At 37.7% G+C, this 22,067-nt stretch overlaps 1 non-coding gene across 1 annotated transcript; it reads left to right on the top strand.

Annotated features, from left to right (window-relative positions):
* Nucleotides 1–11,497: 11,497 nt before the first annotated feature.
* On the top strand, nt 11,498–11,630 carry LOC116890578. Its single transcript, XR_004386741.1, has one exon. It is a non-coding gene; the product is annotated as a small nucleolar RNA SNORA17 (small nucleolar RNA).
* Nucleotides 11,631–22,067: the final 10,437 nt, after the last annotated feature.

The following is a 22,067-nucleotide window of genomic DNA, read 5'->3' as shown; positions in this document are numbered from 1 at the left end:
TATACACAGAAATCAAGAAGTTAAGACTCCAGAGAGCCAAATAATCCTATTTAAAATGGGGTACAGAGCTAAACAAAGAATTCTCAGCTGAGGAATAATGAATGGCTGAGAAGTACCTAAAGAACGCTCAACATCCTTAGTCATCAGGGAAATGCAAATGAAGACAACTCTGAGATTCCACCTCACACCAGTCAAAATAGCTAAGATAAAAAAACTCAGGAGACAGCAGATGCTGGGGAGGATGTGGAGAAAGAGAAACACTCCTCCATTATTGGTGGGATTGCAAACCGGTACAATGACTCTGGAAATCAGTCTGGAGGTTCTTCAGAAAATTGGACAGTACACTATCTGAGGACCCAGCTATACCTCTCATGGGCATATACCCAAAAGATTCTCCAACATACAACAGAGACACATGCTCCACTATGTTCATAGCAGTCTCATTTATAATAGCCCAAAGCTGGGAAGAACCCAGATATCCTTCAACGGAGGAATAGATACAGAAAATGTGGTTCATCTATACAATGTAGTATTACTCAGCTATCAAAAACAATGACTTGATGAAATTCATAGACAAGTGAATTGAACTAGAAAATATCATCCTGAGTGAAGTAACCCACAGAAGAACACACATGGTATGCATTCACTGATAAATGGATATTATCCCAAAAGCTTGAAATATCCAAGATACAATCCACAGACCACATGAAGCTCAAGAAGATGGGTTGCCAAAATGCGGATGCTTCACTTCCAAAAGGGGGAACAAAAATATTCATAGGAGTTAATATGGAGGCAAAGTTTGGAGCAGAGACTGAAGGAACAGCCATTCAGATCCTGCCCCACATATGGCCCACATATATACAGCCACCAAAACTAGATCAGATTGATGAAGCTAAGAAGTACTTGCTGACAGGTCCTAGATATAGATGTCTCCTGAGAGACACAGCCTGAGCATGTCAAATACAGAGGTGAATGCTAGCAGCAAACCATTGAACTGAGATCAGGACCCCTGTTGGACGAATTAGAGAAAGGTTTGAAAGAGTTGAAGGGGCTTGCAACTCCTTAAGAACAACAATGCCAACCAACCAGAGCTCCCAGGGACTAAATTACTACCCAAAGACTATACATGGACTGACCCATGACTCTAACTGCATATGTAGCAGAGGATGGCCATGTTGGGCACCAATGAAAGGAGAAGCCCTTTGTCCTACTAAGCTTGGACCCCGGTGTAGGGGAATTGAAGGGCGGTAAGGGTAGATTGATGGGGAGAGGAACACCCTTATAGAAGAAGGTGAGAGGGATGAAATAGGGGTCTTATGTCTGGGAAACTGGGAAAGGGAATAACATTTGAAATGTAAATAAAAAATATCCAGAGGTTGGGGATTTAGCTCAGTGGTAGAGCGCTTGCCTAGCAGACGCAAGGCCCTGAGTTCGGTCCCCAGCTCCGAAAAAAAAAAATATCCAATAGAAAAAAGAAAGAAAGAAAGCATCTTTTCTTTGTATTCTGTCCTTCTTTCTAGGGATTTCTATTGGGTCTTCATATTTTCTCATGTCATGCATAAAAATAAGTCAAATGTTTCTTTTTTACTTCTCCAAGTTCAAGATATTTCTTCTATGATTTGTAAAGTATGTTATCAATTCTTTCCTGATAGAATATAATATAGCTGTCACTCTTTTTTTATGACTGTAGTGTATAGTTTTCCTAATACAGATGCTATGCTGTATACATTACACTAGTATTAGTGAACATTCCAGCTACTTTCCCTGCACATTTTTAGATTGTTGGAGGTAATATACCCAAATATGGATGCATTTAATGTAATAAGCACAAATCTAGGTACATAAAGCACATAGAAATAGAATCTTGGGGTCAAAGCTCTGTTCATTTCAGATCAGATAAAGAAGCCCAGAGATTTAATTATGTTATTTTACATATTGACTACTGCCAAGACCCCCACTTTCCAAGAAACTGAGAGTCATAAAAGCAACACACTATGAATGCTCATCTACATTTTCCACCCATGTGATCTAACATATATATGAAAAAAGAAAACATTTCATCATTTTTTGCATTTTTCTCTGAGTTCTTTTTTTTAACAGAGATTGGATGATGATGATATGCATATATATACATACATACACATATATAGACATATATATATATATATAAATATATATATATAAAATTTTTTTTCAGGTTTCTTTGGTGCCCCATGGCATATGTTTGTTCATGCTAGAGTGAAATAAGTTTTAGAATAGGAAACACAGGAAACCTTGTACCTGATTTATTGAAAAGTTTACTAATCTACAGAGAAATTCAATACATCTTACACAACTACTTTAAATTGTCACAAACTAAAACAATGCTTCTCACCTTGTCTTCAGTGAACACATCCAGGAGAAAAATCATACCACTGATGGTGCTATTCTCTTAAAAACTACACTTGATTTAAATCTTTATTTGCATTGGTGGCCCTGACAGACACAGTACGGGCTTTCTGCAAAGCAGCCATCGACTGCTGAGGACTTCAAGAAGTTCATATCTAAGCACCTCACTAAGTATCATAAACCAGGAAAATCTCAATAGTACTTAAATTCATATTATAGAGTTTGACTAATTTATAAAAAGAGTTGGGACTACATATTTTTGTTTCTTTTTCATGAACATACCTCTTCAGTTTAACTTCTATAGGGTAGGCAAGCTATGAGAATTCTTTAGAGTGGCATTTTATCAGTTCTATATACATTCATGTAGTCAAGCATATTACTGTACTCAGTCACTAAATAACTACTCAATATGTTTGACTGAGCAGAGTACTAAATGATTAAAAATTATCGGTGATATATTTCTTATATTTGAAGAGTTTATATTCAAATGTTGGAATGGATAGAAACCAAGACATCAACATTTTCTGGGAACTTTTACTATACTTAAGAAATTTCTTTTAAAACTGAGACTGGATATATTACATGTAATTGTCTGTCTTTATATGTGTATAGAAAGAATGCAAAATAATAAGAAAATAAGAGCTTATTCTCGAGTTAGGTATGAGTAAGTGAATATGGCCTAGATTCAGATAGTCCTGGTCATATTATGATGTGCAAACAGTTTCATGGAGTTCTTATAGAACAAAGAGAAGCCATACAAATTAACATATGTAAAAGTACATTAGTGAAAATACCAGGAAGGCAGGATCCAGTAAAGTAGAGAATTTTTTGCTGGGTGGTTTGGATGATAACTAATGACCTTGGTAGCATTTGGTGCAGTGGGAGACAATGGTATGTTGACATATTCTAGGTATTACCTGAGAGCCACAAGGATGCTAGGTCTGACTCAGACGTGAGGAATAAAGAGTTGTTAAAGACTCAGGACAGCATCATCAGTTAATTTGCCTCTATTCTGTAGCATTACAACTCTCCACCATTATAAGGTTTGAATAGGCAGGTTCTGGAATATTTAATGTAGGTTTGGCTTTTGTTCTGGGAACTTTAGTTCACATTTTCATCCCTTGAATAAATACCATGGAATTGAAACGATTTCTTAAAAAATAGAAAAACATTACAATCATTTCTTCTAAGGAAAGACATCAGTTCTTAGTATCATTGTGTGCCCTGTTTTTTTTTTTTTTTTTTTTTTTTAGTTTGTATTTTAGGTGCATTTATAGATTATTCAATAGCAGTTTTAACATCTGTGGTAGTTTGAATATGCTTACCTTATGGGAAGTGGCACTATATGTAACTGTGTCTTTGTGAGAAGAAGTGTGTAACTGAGTAGGAAAACTTCAAGGTCCTCTAGTTTTCAAGCTCTGCCCCATGCGAAAGAGACACTCCTCCTGCCTGCCTGTGGAAGACAGTCTCCTCCTGGCTGCCTTCAGATCAAGATGTATTAGTCTCAGCTCCTCCAGGACCAATTCTGCCTACATGATGCTATGCTTCCCGCCATGATGATAATGGACTAAACCTCTGAAACTGTAAGCCAGCCCCAATTAAATGTTTGCCTTTATAAGAGTTGCCTTGGTCATGGTGTCTCTTCAAGGCAATAAAACTCTAACAAAGAGATCACCTTTATTTAAATATTACCATAAATATATTCATTATGCTTCTTAATAGCTATACAACATTCTACCTATAAAATGTCATAATTTATTATTCTATCTTCAACCATGGGTGATTTCTAATCTAAGTAAAAAACCAAGCAGTGATCAGTATCCTGCTTGTATACATCCTTGTATGTATCCTGCAGTATACATCTTTGCCTTTTGCTTTAGTTTAATTTGGTAATATTACTCAGGCCCATTATAGAAATATTTCTATGAATCATGAAATGTGTTGAAATAGCCTTAAAAGTGAACAATTAAAATTTTTATTGCCTTTATTTGTTGTATGCCTGTGCAAGTGAACTCAGGTCTATGAGATTGTCAATAAGCACCTTTACTCATTAAACTATCTCACAAGCCCGTAAATAATAATAGTAATAATAATAATAATAATAATAATGGAATATTCCATTATTCCACTCTAGAGTTCCTTCTTCCACACCAGAATTACTTTTTTATATAACTATCATTATTATGTTTGTCCTCCAAAATTTAGAAAGCCCAAATAATGTGACAAAGGTCACATAGCCACTGGACTCTTCTTTTTTTTTTTTTACCAGTTTTTCTTCTTCTCTTTCCCTATTTCTAGGGGACACTTGAATGCCCTTTGTTTTTTCAACATATTTCTTCTGGGGACACCTCTAATTTTATTTCTCCCATTGAAATATTAACTATTTTAAGCCACTTGAATATGAAGTGTTGTGTGCTCTAGCTAACAAAATGTAGGTATTTCTCTATTGATGGACCTAGAATTAATGTAGCAAGGCAACGTTTAGCTGTAGAAAGGGGGTTGTGAATCTTTTGACATACTGTGTATACTCTGTGTATATCCATTTTGCCTTAAACTCTTTTTTTTGTGGCATTTGACATACTTTTTCAACACTTTTTCCTTAACAGGAATCCCTCACCATTCTCTGTATTATCTGTCCTGACAAAAGGTTCCACATCCTCTCCATTTGCTACTTAGGCCTCCATGGATGCTTCCCTCCGGCACAGACAGAATGGCGACGTTGGCCCTTGGATAAACACATCGTTGCCAGAGTTTCAGTATAAAAGCATGTAGTAACTACTTTTACTACATATTATGTTATTTGTATCTGGGTTGGGGGTGACAGAGGGGAGGATAGCCATGCCATTGTCGATCTATCGAGGTCATAGGACAACTTGAAGCAGTCAGTGCTGCCCAAGCACCATGTGGGTTCCAGGTATCAAACTCAGATGGCCAAGCTCGACATTAACTACCTTTACTCACTCACACGCAACTCACAAGCCCCAAGAGTGCAGTAAATAATTCAAATTTTAGATCTGCTAGTATCTCTTTGTCTCTAAGAAGGTTCAGTTGATATTTCTCAGCGTGAATTTCAGACAATGGAATCCAGAGAATCTATTGCAAATTCCCAAAGGAAGGTCATGGGAGGGTTTGAAGGAACAAAAGGAAAGGTGGAATCTCTGTATTTTAATTAAAAATATTTTACTACAAAAGAGAAAATGACACATATATACTTTATATAAACTTTCATTAAGTTCATTTGAATGAAATCCATTATTCTTTCATAAATATATGGGTCTGGCTAATTGCATCTTTATACATGTACGATAATGAATTGCTATGGACTTCTAGGTTATACTTCTGTTACTTATATAATGTGAGGATTATTATACCAACACAAAACTCTAAGACATGTTTAATTAAGCCTTATATGAAAATAAGCAATCTACTTGTGTGTTCTTTTGTTTTAGTATTTTAATAGGCATAATATGATAAAAATATAGATTAGTTGTATTTCTAAAGTAAATAATCATCCAAACCCAGTGTCTCCATTCAGGCTATGTTTAAAATGCTGTTGTCAGTGATGGCATTGTTCTCCATAGTTCAAGATTAGAGGAACCAGGCTAGACCCCGATGGGTTAGTATTTCCAAAACATCCCTGATAACATACCCTCAGCCTCTTGATATTCCTTTCACCAGTGGATGACCTTGGGCAGGTGAAATAGAGCAAGTGTCCCCAGGTTTAGTCACCCATGCTTCACCCCCAGTTTACTAGAGCATAGTCTGCTCTGCCACACGGGCGAATTGAAATTGGCCATTGGCCATGTTTTTTAACTGCAGATACTGACAAACACAAGTTTACAAAAACCCAAGCATTGCTATTTAACTGACAGCACTCATCTGTTTTTACCTAATTATGCTTTCCTAAGACTATTATTTATTAAGTCACATGGGATCCACAAAAATCAGGGTTAAGTTTCTGCTACCGGTTTACATTTTATTCCAGGGGAATCTCTTTCATTACTGGTTTAAAGTGAGCTTTTACAGGAATGAAGCAATCTGCCTTTGCCATAGAAAGGGTACAAATAAGCCATTGCTAAATTATCAAAACAAGCCGCTGCTAAATGGTCTCATACAGTACCATAAATTACTCATCCAGCAGCAAATGGAAGTATGGTTAAGGGTTCTAAAGCCGATGTAGTTCTTCACTCACCATTTGATGCACAGTATCCAGCAGCTTGCCTTTAGCATCCCTTGCAGGAGTACAATTTGATCTTATAGTCGGGGAGATAATTCAAACTGAATTGCAACTGAACCTATACTATAAGTAAATATTGTAGACTCCAAAGGTCAGGCTTAATGTCACATTACCCACTTGGAAACTTCTGCTCTTCGCTTGGGCTTCCTTAAGCCCAATTTGCACATCCATGAAAATAAATGGCCACATTATAAATAAAGAAAAATATGACAAAGATACATCTACTTTTTCTTTTCTTTCCTTTCCTCTTTCTCTCTTTCTTTCTTTTTTTCTTCCTTCCTTTCTTTCTTTCTTTCTTAATTTCTTTCTTTTTCTTCCTTCCTTTCTTCCTTCCTTCCTTTCTTTCTGTCTTTCTTTTCTCTTTCATTGGAAAAGCATGAGTAACTAGTTTAGATAAGAATAAAAGCCCTACGATTCTATATGCAGTTCCAGAAGGGAATTTGGCCATCTACTTTATTGCCAATAGCTAAAATATTTCTGTTTGTTGGAAATAATGGTGTGTTGCACCTCTCATTAAACTGCTTGAATGGATAGGAATGACCAACAAATGAAGATTTGTTTTGTCTCAGATATTAATGATGGTCAGACTGAAAGCCCTAGACTGGATGGAAATGGGATCCCATGATCCATAACCTGGCAAAACTTCTTTGAAGTCTATGACTTCCTCTCATTGTCTTTGGCAGCTGTTACATCTGTTTCCTCAATTCTTATCTTAAGGCAACTCCGCCCTTCCTCTCATGAGTTAAACTTTGTTTTGGACAATTTAGCAATGGCTTATTTGTGCACCTATCTTCTTAAACACTGAAATTCCCCAAAATTCTGCTTGCTTGCCTCTCTGCTTGGCAGTGCAAGTGAATTCTCTGAGAGAAATAGAGGAAAGAAATAAAGAAAGTCATTGTAAATCATGAACTTGGTTTTCTTCCTTATTCATAATAGAGTTAATTTAATTTTAGAATGCATTACTAACAGATTTCTTAACTTTAAATTTTGCTTCTCTAGTCAAGTTTGTCATGCTTTCAATTAAAAGGTAGTAACTCAGCAGGTGGATTTTCCCCAGCTGTCAGAATTCTTGCTAAAATATCATTTGGAACTACTTGACTCCAAAGGGACCTGACAATTAAAGTGATGTGTGTGTGTGTGTGTGTGTGTGTGTGTGTGTGTGTGTGTGTGTGTGTGTGTGTGTGTAAAGAACTGTAGAATGAACATGCTTCTTTGGAAAGTTTATTTTCAATCCATTACTATAGTTTGAAGAAGAATTACTCTTTGTTATTCAACTATATTTCATTACTGGTAATTGGCTTCCTACATTTACAAATGATTTGCTCCCAGTGCTTCAGAGGCTACATATGCCAGCCACTAAATCATTCTCTTGACAGAGAGTCTTCATTTTGTTTCCTGATTACATTGCCTTTGCTGTTCCATATTTAACAAGGTGATTATGTCCTTGAAGTTTTTTGCTTTGTGTTCTTAGGAGGAGGGATATGGTGATGCCAATTTGAATCTTTTTTAAAATTAGAGACTTAAATTTCTCTCCTTTAGAAATGGCATTCTCATATTATGAGAGTAAAAGAGCAAGCAGCCCAACATTTCTATGAGAAAAGGAAAGAGGGTTCTGTAAGCTTCTCCATGTATGACTATGTGACAATATTGAGAAACTCTTGGGAGGTGAACTTACTTCCTCTTAGACAGCTGCTGTATGAAACTCACAGAATTGGATAAAGCCCTGCTTCTTCTCTTGCATTCAACAAAAGCATTACCTTTGAGAACTCTATCAAGTGGGACCAGTTATACCTGCTACCCATCTCTACCAGTGTGTTATCATTGAGTCAGGAAGTTAGGTATTAGCTTGATCAATGCTTACACATACACACACACACACACACACACACACACACACACACAGGGGTGGAGAGAGACAGAGAGAGAGACAAAGAGAGAGAGACAGAGAGAGAGAGAGAGAGAGAGAGAGAGAGAGAGACAGAGACAGAGACAGAGACAGAGACAGAGAGAGAGACAGAGAGAGCTTGCAGTGACACAGAGAGAGATTCCAGGGCTTTGCTTCTAACTCTCCATTGCCTGCCAAAAGTTTGTTCTATGTAACAGAAACATTTTCTATCTTGTTAAAAACTGAGAACCTCAGGCCTGCTCTAGAGCAGTAGAATAAGACTTAAGACTCAGATTTGACTATTGTACTTGTTCAAGTTTGCTGGACATTTGTTAACAGGTCTTATGAAAAGTAATTCTGAAGTTAGGAAAGTAGTGTAGGATTATCTATGGAAGTCTGGGAGTTTGCATTAACAAAAAGAAGACACCATTTGTATTTTCAAAATCAGTTAACTTCTTTGAAAACTATAGAAAATGACCAATTATTGTTATTTTTATTTTGGGCATACTCATTTTTCAAAAGGTTTTAAGTATAATGGCAGGAAACCATTGGAACTCAAATAAAAGATAACAGAGGGGTGGTGATAGTTCAATCAATGTAACCATGGGAACATGCTTAAGTGACTTTGTGGAAAGTGTCATCTCATTGTGCTTGCTTACTTTTCTATAGAATTACTTCTTAGAGTCAAAATGGGGAGAAAGTTTATCCCTTTGGTTGAAGAAAAATATAGCAAAGGCAGAGAAGAAGAAAGCATGAGATGAAGAAGGAAACTACAGAGAGAACAAGAAATGAGTTTGAAAGGGAAAGAATAGTAAAAGTATTGTCAGTACCTCCTATGGGTGCCCCAGACCTCAAAATGAGAAATACAGTATGTCTCCTAGCTGCTTACCCACAAAGTCACAATAGCCACAAACCCTTGTCTGCAACTTAGCAGAAACATGATGCCAAGAGCAGAATCCATATCCACAGACATACACTCATCCCAAGTGCAGCAATTGCCTGTGACAGTTCCTTGTTGGAATCCTCTTATCGTGGCAAACACATTTACTAGTACAGAGGTCACGACAGAGGAGGAAAAATGAAAAGAAAAAGTGTTGAGCTCAAGGCACGGTTTTTTTGTGGCAACAAGAGAAACAAAATCACTGGTTATACTCTTGTTCATGCACAAAGAGGACTATAAAATTTTCAGGCAGGATACAAATAAAATGCACACCCAAGAATTGCTTTCTAGAAACAAAATAAACAAACAAATAAGTAAGTAAGTAAGTAAATAAATAAATAAATAAATTTAATAAATAAATAAATAAATTTTATAGACCAGTCAGCTTAAGTTTAAGAACTGAGGGGATTCAACAACAGAGCATCTTATTGATTTCAAGTTTTCTGGAATAGTCCAAGCACCGGGAACACAGCCAAAAAAATTGTGCTAACGCTACAAGACTAAACACTTTCCTAATTCTATTTGAGCTACACACTGCTTAGAGATAGAGTACTTAAGAACACAAGAAGACTGAATCCAATTCACCTCGACCTTAGAAGATATTTATGGGAGAACTTCAATCCATCTATTCAAGGAATGTTAATTAGGCTCCTAAAACTTGCAACTGTCTGTGAGGTGAGCAAAATCTTGACTGAAATTCAAGTTCTGAGAAACACAACAGCAACTGAATTATATCAACTTTGATACTGAGAAAGATCAACCTGGATTTTTTTCCCTCGTTTTTGTCACATTCGGTATCAGCAAGATAATTGTCCTAAAGTTGCCAGGTACTGAATCAGTTAATTATGCATCTATCATCAATTAGATGGTTCTGTATAGAGTGCTGCCGTGGAGGCAGAGAGGTGAGAGCAATCTCAAATAGAAAACACAGACATTACTTAATGATAATGACCTTTGAGCATTTTGGAGACAAGGGTCATGATAATCAAAACCATAAACAATATAGTGATGTGTGTATATTATACTTCAGTGGCTCTCGACAAAAGGAGCTGACACAAGTGTCACTGTGACTGGTGTTGTTAACCCCTATCATACTGGTTTTTAGCTTGTTCTAAGGAAACTTATTTGTCTTCTAGTTGTAAGCACTCAGAAACTAGCAATTGAATTTAACCCGGTCATCACTGTGTTTGCAGCAAGTCCCACAGGTTGGTACTTGCTAATCCCTTACTGACTGTGTAAAAGATACTTTCCTGATCACCAGAGAATGGAGTGGTCCAAACCAAATTAGAAAATTATGATTCTTGCATTCTGGTTCTTATAAACTGGTTCAAATGATAGGTCTATGTTGAACGGTTTTTATTTGAGATGAGAACCCAAGGCTACCAGACCAGTAGTGTGGCTACCGACTTTTGAGTGGGGCGTCAGAGAACGCTTTATTTAAGGAGGCACTATTAAGGTTTGATGAAAAGAGCAAGAATGACAGCTTTTAAACCAAACCCCATTGACACACTCTCAAAGTGGCCAGTATAAAGATCTCCGCATAGGAAACTAGAGATGTTTATCCAGATGATGATGGAGAAGCTATAAAATGTGCCAGGTACCAGCCACAGTAGCAACGGGACTTGGCTATAATCTGGATTTTTTTTTTGTTATAACATGGAGCATGGTGGATGTATATATGATTTTGTTTGGACAACTCCAGAATATAAAGACTCCACCTCTCCCTCTCTGTCTCCCTCTTTCTCCCTCTCTGTGCAAGTGTGTGAGCCTCTTTCTCCTCTTTTTCTTTATCTCTCATCCTCCTTCTCTTCCTCCCCTCCTCTCTCTGCATGTGTGTGTATGTATAATTTAGAACTTTGGAAACCTCAGCTTTTCTGTCAACTTAGGGAAAAGAACCATATGTGTTTCCTGTATTGACTTGGCATTGTGTCAGAATGATCAGCCATATTGGCCTTAAACTCTGTCTTTCAATTTGTACCGGGGCGATGCACCAAATTAAGCATAACACATTTTATACATGGGTCTGATGACAGAAACTAATAGCAAAATATTCGCGAAGTAAATAGGAATTATAACCGCTGTGACACATGTGCCTCAGTAGGTTGGAAGAGAGGAGAGAGGCTATGTCTATGCTCCATGTTCTGACCTGTGAACATCTGAATGGTTAGTAGCCTAACACTCCATGAAATAAGTGAAGCTGATGGACATTAGAAGAACCCTGCCTAGGACTGCGAGCCCAGGCAAGAAGCAAGACCAAGATGACCATAAAACTAGTGTCATGGGGTCCTGGATAGGGAGCTAGCCTGAGATGACCACCAGTCCAGCACCAAGTAGGGCAGGAGTAGCATATCATGCTGTGGATAACCCTTGCCCAGTGCCATAATGTGCAAATGGGGTATAGTACTCATAAGACCAACCCTGAGACAACTCCAGAAGCTTAGAGACTATAGCGCCATGAAGAGCAGCAAGTAAATGACAGAAATAGAAGAGAGCGACAGAAGGTGGACTCAAGGAAGAGAGGCAAAATTGGAGGCTAGTGAGAGACAGCCTGAGAGGGGTATCTAGTGATATCACCTGAGACCATGGTAGAGTCTTGGCCTGTGATGCCAACAGGGACCTCAGTGCAGGGCTGTGGCCCTGTAGCAGCAGGAGTCTATTTCCACCAAAGAACAGGCAGATGTCTCTGGCCTGGATTGCCACCCGGGGAAAAGTTGATGTCTGAGGGCTGTGCAGAACTGCCCCTAACCCTTGCCTTGACTTAGTGGGAGAGCTGGCCCTGGGCCATGAGAGGAGGAGAGCTGTCCCTGCCCCTCACCTACTGCAGCACTCGGGTAAGTAGTTCATGCTCCTTGTCTAGGGAGGGTAGTAAAGTTGGTTTTGGGTGTGGACCTTGCAAGTGAATTGGCTCCAGGGTATGAATAGGGTGTAAGCGAAGGACAACCAACTCTGCCTCTTGTCTGCTGTGCAATGCTGGGGATCAGAGAGAGAGGTTGCCCTCCTCTCCCTCATCCCTCACTACTTTCATCAGGTGGAAGAGCTACCCCTAGCATCATGAGAGTGGGAAAACTGGCCCTGCACCTTGCCTTGAGACAGCCTTGAGGTTGTGAGAGCAGTAGAGTCTGCAGGCTGATCAGATCAAATACCTCTCAGGCCCAGATGCAGGACTTTGAGTTGGCCCACCTCAACATCTACTCCAATAATAAACTGCTGGAGTGCACTAAGGGGCTGGTCCTTCTGATGTAAAATTATAAGGTCTCCATGACACGGCAAGGACAAGATATCCAAGAGGAGGGTCAATAAGATTTCGGTATTGATAGAATGGCAGGAGCAAGAGATGTCATACCAGACCAATGAGTCATTGCAATGAGCATTTAAGCAAAGAAGTGTAGACAAAAGGATATACTGTGGGACAAACTGGGACACCCTACAGCTTCCACAACAAGATTATTTTCTCTATTTGGGTAGGGAGTAGGTACAAGGGTGGGGAAATGGATGGAATGGGGGGTGCATGATGTAAAATTCACAAACAACCAAAAATAGTAAAATAATTAATATCTTAAAAAGCAAAATATGAGGGGGGAAATGGGATAACATTTGAAATGTAAATACATAAAATATCCAAGAAAAATAAAATTAAAAAAGCAAAATGTTAAGAATATACATATATCCTGTAACTTCTATTAAATATACTCAATAATTTTCTTCTCTGAATATTTTCTCTAGTCCTCAAATTTGCTGTGTAGCCAGAACTGGACTGCACCTCCTCATCCCCCTATTTGTTTTCTCCAAAAAAAGACTCAAGGTGTGTGTCACCATGCCTTACTTAAAATACAATAACAAAGAGTGTCATTGCTCCATTAAATTCACGTGCTGTTGTTGCTTAGGACATAAAGAGAACTTTCCACACCCATTTGTTCTAATATTCCAAGTTGACAAGTCTGAATATATCTTAATGTTAAGAAAATATTTATTTTATTTACTTGCACGTGTGCAGGTGGGTGTCAGTGAGTTTATGTGAGGATGCACGGATGCATACGGCTTTGCGTGTGTGGAATCCAGAAGGGGTTTCTGCCTTCTCAAAGCTGGAGTTACAGGTGTTTGTGGAATGTGTGGTTTATTATTCAAGTGCTGGTGTCTAAACTCTGGCCTGAGTCATTGTACAGCAAATGGTCTTTATCGGGCCATCTAGCCAGCTCATATTGGTGGCTTCTGTAAGTGTTTATATTAGCATTCAAAGTAAAAGGTCTCATCATGACATTGTCATACTGCTGCGTCAGTTCGAATTCTTAAAAGAAATCTGGTTTATGTTTGAAAAATGAAGTGAAGAAACACTGTGAGCTACAATAACTCTGGAAAATGTAATAAATTAGAGATCCGAAGATATCCAAGAACATACACTCATACTTGTAATAGAGGGTCACATTCTTCCATAAGTGAGATTTTGAGAGAACGGAAGGAAGTATATCAGAGGAAGAAATAGCTGGAATTTTCTCAAAAAAAAATGATAAAAGTATCTAACCCTAGATTTAACAACTTCCATCCAATTACATATGAGATGAATCAAAAAAAACTCCACTCAGCACACTGAGTATTTAGATCACCAGTGACAAAGAGTATAGTTTAAATTGCAGTGAAAGAGGGGAGGTATTGCCTGCAAAAAAATGTTTGGAATTAGATTTAGTGGGTAATTCCTCAACAACATAATGGAGAAATCCAGATAAATTGTTTCCAATTGTTAGAGAAGATGGTGACTCTAGAATCCTATTTCTCAAGTTTTTCAAAAATGAAACATAAATGTCTGCACGCATAAAATAAAAATCCTCATTCCTAAAGGATTGGCTGGAGAACGTAGTTAGAGAACCAGAGCTAGGGATTTAGTATCACTAAAGCGCAAGGGGATTGGCCAGGAAAAGAAAGATCTCAACAATCTACACAGAGCAATCATGGTAATGTGTTAGATCTGAACTTCTTAATGAGAGGAATTCCAGAATGTGTGTGCAAAGACATATTAGTGAAATAATGCTTATTCATATATATGTACATATATATATACATATATCACACACACACACACACAGACACACACACACACACACATATATATATATATAAACAACGAGCTTAGAAAAAAAGTATTCATCAACAACGACTGTATAATCAGGTGCACCGTGTTCATATGTTGTTATGCAGCTATGGAATTGTATGAACTACAGCTATTTGTTTCTGTTTGAGTGATGCAAATCCAATCATTCCTTATACAAGAGACTTTTATTTTTATTTTTATTGTTAAAAATCCTGTGGTTTTGGTGATGAGTTGGGGATAGGGGACAATGTGTTTTTACTTGCAGCTTGATCGCCGTGTCCCATTTTCAATATAATGCCACGAACTGAACTTCATCTCTAAAATTTCATTAGCCAGCCTATCTCATAAAATCAGCAGAAGGCAGTCTGTCTGGATCAACATTTCTTCAGTGTTCTAATCATAAGAATACTGTCTCCATGTTGGCTTCCTACTGTCTGAATGTTTTCATGAGATAAACCCTCGCTTTAACGTGTATTACCTCCACTGATTGCGGGCACATGGAAATTTAGTTAGAGACTTAGTTATATATTTTGTATATGGCAACTTGTTCTCTTCCCTCTAGAGTGTGGCACTTGTAAACAAGCCTTTCTCTATTACTATCTTAGTATATAAAATATACAAAGCTGGACTTTTAAAGAAAATGAAACAATTTCATTTGACAACCTTTACTGTGATTTTTGACTTTTGAACACAAGACAAGAGCTTCTCTATGACCAAGAAAATCTCTAAAGTCACACCTTAGCAAGCATCATCTTTAGTTTAATTTTAAAGCAATTTCATGCATTTGAAAATGTACACAAATCATTTTCTGAGTATTCTAGAGTGAAGTTAATGTATATTTTGTATAGCGATCGAGGGTCAATTATACTTAAGTATACCTTTATTGAGATTAATCAACCTTAAAAAAAAAAGCTCTTGTCTAAGAAGCAAGTACTTAAAACCCTTAACATTTTAGGGATACGAGCAAGTTGAGGAGGGATTTCAGTGCATGAAGAAAGGAGAGCAGCACACAATCATGTGAATTGAAAAGAGCAAGGTTAATCTTTCACACAATCATTTGTTTTGATAAAAGCATTTAACCTCCAGGGACTAAGCCACTACCCAAAGACTATACATGGACTGACCTGGACTCTGACCTCATAGGTAGCAATGAATATCCTAGTAAGAGCACCAGTGGAAGGGGAAGCCCTGGGTCCTGCTAAGACTGAACCCCAGTGAACTAGACTTTTGGGGGGAGGGCGGCAATGGGGGGAGGGTGGGGAGGGGAACACCCATAAGGAAGGGGGGGAGGGAAGGGGATGTTTGCCTGGAAACCGGGAAAGGGAATAACACTCGAAATGTACATAAGAAATACTCAAGTTAATAAAAAAAAAAAAAAAAAAAGCATTTAACCTCTTTTTCTATTTTAATCTTTTCCCTTTTATTAACAACAGATTTTTCTCACATAATATATCCTGATTACAGTCTCTCCTCCCTCTACTGTTTCCACCTCCCACCCTATCCAGATGCATTTCTTTTCTGTCTCATTAAAAAACAAATGAGTTTCTAAGGAATAATATACTATAATTAACATAATGTAAATAGTATCAGACAAAACTAACACATTGGAATTGCATAAAACAAATAAACAGAAGGAAAAGTACCCAAGAGAAGGCACAAGAAAGAGATACCCAACTTGTTTGCACACTCAGAGAGCACTAATCTGGAAGCCATAATATGTATGCAAAGGACTTAGCGCAAATCTGTGCAGGCCTTGTCCACGCTGCCTCAATCTCTGAGTTCATATTAGCTTAGCTCATGTTGACTCCAAGGGTCTTGTTCTTTTGATATCCTTTATTCACTCTGGCCTTTACATTCATAGTTCCCTCTCTTCCTCCTGATTTCCTGTGGTCTGAGGGGAGGGATTTGATAGAGACACCCCCTTCAGAACGAGGTGTTGCAGGGTCTTTCATTCGCTGCATAATGTCTGGCTGCGGGTCTCTGTATTTGTTCCCATCTGCTGCAGGAAGAAACGTCTTTGATGACGGCTGCACAAGACACAGAACTATGAGTGTAACAGAATGTCATTAGGAGTCATTTTGCTGTTTTTTTTTTGTTGTTGTTGTTATTCAACAGCTTTACCCCTAGCTACATTTTGCAACAAGAGATAGTCAGATGGGGCTCTATCTGCCCCGATCATGCATAACTATCAATTCTATTTTCCTTTCACAATGAACACTGTCTGTACTCCCAAGTCCCTTACCTAACCTCTGTGGTCCTACAGTTTGTAGCTTAGTTATTATTGACTTGATAGCTAACATCCAAATAGTAGTGACTACATATGACATTTCACGTTCTAGATCTGGGATACCTCATTCTTCAAAGTCCATCTTATCTATAATAAGACATAATGGAGTTCAAGTTCTGGATATGTGGGAGGTGATACTTCTTGTGTGTTTTATTAGATACCAGTCCTTTATAAAGTTTTAGCAAAAAAAAAAAAGTAGATATTTTGGTTTTGTTTTGTTTCATTTTGGTTGTCAAATATCCAAATACCTACCATATTTCTCAGATAGTAATAACATGCATTTCCACATGGAAAGACCTGAGAATTAAACTACATTAAAAAGAAAAAGAAAAACAAAAAATCCTCCGGTGTTGTTGTTGTTGTTGTTGTTGTTGTTGTTGTTGTTTTGACTGTCCAGCTATGGCTGTGTTTGAACATTTTATTAAAATATTTCCTTCCTTCTCTCCCTCCTTCCTCCTTCACTGCACCCCTCTTTCTTTTTTTATTTTCTTTCTTACAGTCTTTCTTTCTTTCTTTCTTCCTTCCTTCCTTCCTTCCTTCCTTCCTTCCTTCCTTTCTTTCTTTCTTTCTTTCTTTCTTTCTTTCTTTCTTTCTTAACACAATGGCAATTGGCACTTTATAGAGTTAGGAATTCCATTGTGAGAGCTTCGTGAGGGGATAACAGGATGACTGTTACTTATGCTCAGAGCAACAGAAACTAATACTAGGGTTAATAGCTGAAATTCATCCAGCACTTATGTGACAAATGCTACTATTCGATTGTATTTAACTACTTATGTGTATATATTTTTGTATTCAAATAAATATAAGTTAGCCATTTTACTTTTCCACCTTTTAAAAAATGAATAAAAGATGTCATAGAGCAGCAAAAAACTTGCCTGTTCATAGAAGGATGCATAAGCGGAGTTGTGGATTTATCTGTGTTGTTCAACACTATTTTCCAAATGAAAAAGCCATCAACTAAGACCATTTACAAGAGGCTCCCTACATCCAGCTTGTTGACAAGTCATATTCTTACATAAAGGGAGGGGCACAGACAACCACTGAACTGTCTCCTGAATTCTGACTGCGTCCTCTTTCCCCACACAGCTCACAGTGGCATATACTTCTGTCCTATTGGCACATGGTCTTGTGGTATTAGGAGATGCAAGAACATGTAAACTGTAGAACGTTGTCTAGGAGAGGGCAGGGTGGTGGGATTCTGTCTATACAGCTACAGGAAAGTCTTCTTCCATGCTGGGACAAGACTCCTTGGTGATGTGGCTGCTTCAGAGTCAACAACCCTTTACCCAGGCTCCCTATGTATGCCTAACATCCTAACATTGGTTCCTCAAGTTGCAGCTTCAGGAAAAAGAAATTTCAAGGAGATGTTTCTTTACATCTTACCCCAAGGGAAAAGTTATCTGAAGGACATATTTCATTTTTGTGCCTTAATCTCCTGTGCCTTAACTTTTCAAGGCTTAAATTTGCTTTTCTAACTAACAGAGAGCGAAGGCAAGAGATGGCGGAGGCAGAGGGGTGGGGAAGGGGGAAGGGGAGGGGGAACAAAGATTGGTTGGAGCTATTCTTGTCTCTCCAGCGTGTCAACTTCTACATTTCTACCTTTGTCAGAAGCGTGCTGAAATAAATTGCATTTCAATATAACTAATGGTCCCATTATGTACTGCTACTGCTTTATTTAAATAAGACAAATTACCACTTACATGGAACTGTATTTAGAACCTGAAGCAATTAGTTATTTTAATTTTAATCCTTATGAATGATAACCAACAAGTATTTTGTCAGCACTTCTCAACTTAGGAAAAATGTACAGGCCGGAGTTTCAGATTAAAATAATCTACAGCTTTATTTTGGAAACAATGCTTCTGCATGAGTTACTTAAGTGTTCTTTCATTTTTAGGGCCTCTGTGATTAATTAAATGGATAATGAAATCTAGTGTGACTTTAGAGATTCACTGTGAGTAGAGTGAGTTCACATTAGAAAATATCTGGTGAAAAACATGACATTTGCCCTCAAAATGAAGATTAAAAACATGCATGAAAATTGAACTGGTGGCTTATTAAACATCTATTATGTGCCAATGTCTCTACTGGACTTATATCCCAGTAATAAATACTAATCTTTCCTCAGTTAAATACTAATGAGAAACTAATTTTATTTCAAAAAATAAAATTAATTAATCATAGAATTAGTAATGTAGGAAGTTAGGATGAAAACCTAGATTTCCTTAGTTCTCAATCCTATACTCCTTAATCTACTGTGTTCCATGTCAAACCAAGGGTTTAAAGAGCGTCAAACAATACTTTTCATTCATCAAACAGCCATTAAATCATGAATATGCATTATATATATAACGCTTAGAATTTCTTTTGTTTTGTCTATTTTGAGTCAAAATGTTGCAGGATATGTACTGGATCAACTAAAAATATTGCAAATGCTGATGTTAATTGGTAAGGTTAATATTTCTGTAATATATATTGTATGTGTATGCAGTGGTCTCGCTTTGCTTATCATACCTTATAGCGGGAAATACTGAAAAAGGGGGCACATGGCACCAGCAAGTTGTTCTCATCTCATCGGACTCTCTGGTCTGGAGCTCCTGAAATCTCTTCACCCTACTTGTTCAGTTCCCATGGTGGGGCGCTGACATGCTAGCCCCATTCAGCGACCAACCATCTTGTAGCTAACTATCACAAGTCCCTGAACCTAGTAAAAGTCAAAATTCTAGAGGCTTGTAATTTATCGGTCAGATTTATAGCAGTAAATTCTCAACCCACAAAACACCCAAAGAACTCAGAATCAATTGATACTGATATAAGCTACTCACTTAGATCAGACAAATTGTCCTGTAATAATCCATCCCTTATATGATATTCATAGCTACCTGTGGCTACTTAAAGCCACAGGATCTGGGTCGTCCTTCTCTTCCTCCATCTCCCTTCTTCCCTCTCTGTACTCTCTGTCCCATCTCCAAAATTCTCAGCCTGCCTTACTTTTTCACTGCACAATCACAGGCCCTTGCCTTATCTTGTGCCTGCCCTCACCTGCATTTAGACAGCAACCCACATTTCCCCCTTTTTGTCCAGTTAAAAGGCTCTTTCTTCTAAAGGATAAATTGAACACAACCATTACCATTTATAAATTATAAAGTATAAGATTCACCTAGCATCCAGTCCATCATTTTTGTTAAGTAAATAGAGCTCTCTGACATCTATCCTAACTTAAAAAAGGCTTATAGTTTCATACCTGTTATGTCCTGGTTTAGCTTGTATACTATCTGAAAACTATCCTCTCAAATGAGTTTTCTCAATGCTAAATAGCCTGGGTAGACTGTAAGACTATAATTAATCTTCAACCCCCTCAGAAAATCAAGAACAACCAATATTATCCAAAACTACAGGAAGCCTAACATGGCTTCCAGAACTGAGACAAGTTGTAGAGACAGCTGCCTACCTATATAGCTATATAGTCAGGAAGTTGAAGTGTCAATCTTCAGCCTTCTGGCCCAGGATCATCTGACAGACCTTTGTCTGATTACCCTGAATTGGCAGAGATTATCAGTCGACTAATCTGCATAATGTGTCTTTTGTCTGTACACTATTTTGTCTGTAGATGAAACAGGCAATTTCTGCCCAGTGGCTACCTAGCACAATGCACTACCTCACCTGGAGGTAGAGATGCTCAATTTCTTCTTTGAATCCACAAAAGGGAAGCTGCTAGAAGCAGACATATTGCAACAACAAAATAATAAATAACGTTAAATGTCACATTTTGTGGATTTCTGATGTGTTTGAAAATCATCTATCTATGTAAAATAATCTGGGCTGTTGTCCATTAACTATTCTCAGCTGTTTCTAAATAAAATATCTGGCAAGCACCCTAGCAATTAACCCAGAGCCAAGAATTTGCTATCTGGCCCTTAACTTGTATTGCTGAATTATCTAAAGACAGTTTGTAATGGCATTAATAGAAGATCTGGGTCCAAGCCTTGTACTTTTAAAATTTTTGTATCAACAGGAGAAATTTATGCCAATAAAAACCCTGATTCTGCATCAAAACAAATTCTGTACCAATGTGAGAAATTATAACTTCGACTTAGTAACTATTTTAAGGATTTCTACCAAATGAGATTGTAGCTGCACAAACAATTCTAGCTAATCCCTCCCTGCTAAATTATGGCCATTTCTAAATTCCCCAGAAAGACAGTTTTATAATAATCACCTCTAGTCCCCAAGCCCAGGGAATTGGGTTGACTACCTTTCATAACTTCTGGCTGAATATGGGTGTTGAGATATCTTGAAAGGGTGGGGTAGTGATAATGGGGAAGTTCTTTGGCCTTAAGAAGGCTACAGCAACAATTGTTGTAGTCTCTGATGTCTTTGTCCTGACTGGGTACGGCTGAAAGTCCCTGAGATCAGGAGTTCAAGCAGGTCAGTTCAGCATGTCTTACCATGAGACTGACCAAAGTTGTACATTCTGCAATATGTAAATCTCAAAACAAAATTTAAGTATCATCAAGATATCTGCATGGATTTTATTAGTCTATGTAGGGTATACAGACTGGTTAGAATGAAATTCTGATCCTTTTTTGTATTCTCTTGATTCTAGTTCTTCCATGGGGAGTGGGGGTGTCTCCCTCTATCAAATCTGATCCATATAGTTCTGGAAGATGTCTAGAACCTAATCACCTTTTCTAAAAACATAAAGACAAAATCTTTTCCCCAAATCAGCATATCCTTCAGCGGGCCACCAGAAAACCTTGTATCTTGTATTCTCTCACAGAGAAATAATAAAACTACAAAACTCAAAATCACACCCACTTTGAAAATTAAAACAATCCGAAACAAATGTAGTAAACTAGCATACCTGTATGAGCCTATTCTTAGGCTTTTTCTAATTTGTCATGCCTGGATATTATCCCAAAATTTCTGTGGAACCCAGGTTAAAGAATATGAGTTTCCTGTAGACTTTAACATACCATCTATCCGTTATGCTCTTTACCTGGAGTCACAGACTTCTGTTTATTAATAACTTTTTTTTTTCTGGGGCTGGGGACCGAACCCAGGACCTTGCGCTTCCTAGGTAAGTGCTCTACCACTGAGCCAAATCCCCAACCCCTATTAATAACTTTTATAGTAGGTAAATATCATCGCTCTCTACTTGGAGTCAGTAACTAATTTTCCCTGTTCTAGCTCCAAAAATCGGGTGAAATTTCCCATGTGATTCAGAAAACTCTGTATATAAAT

The sequence above is a fragment of the Rattus rattus genome, chromosome 1 (genome assembly GCF_011064425.1).
Source record: "Rattus rattus isolate New Zealand chromosome 1, Rrattus_CSIRO_v1, whole genome shotgun sequence".
NCBI classification, from domain to species: Eukaryota; Metazoa; Chordata; class Mammalia; order Rodentia; family Muridae; genus Rattus; species Rattus rattus.
This window is presented reverse-complemented; position numbering and strand designations above follow the sequence as displayed.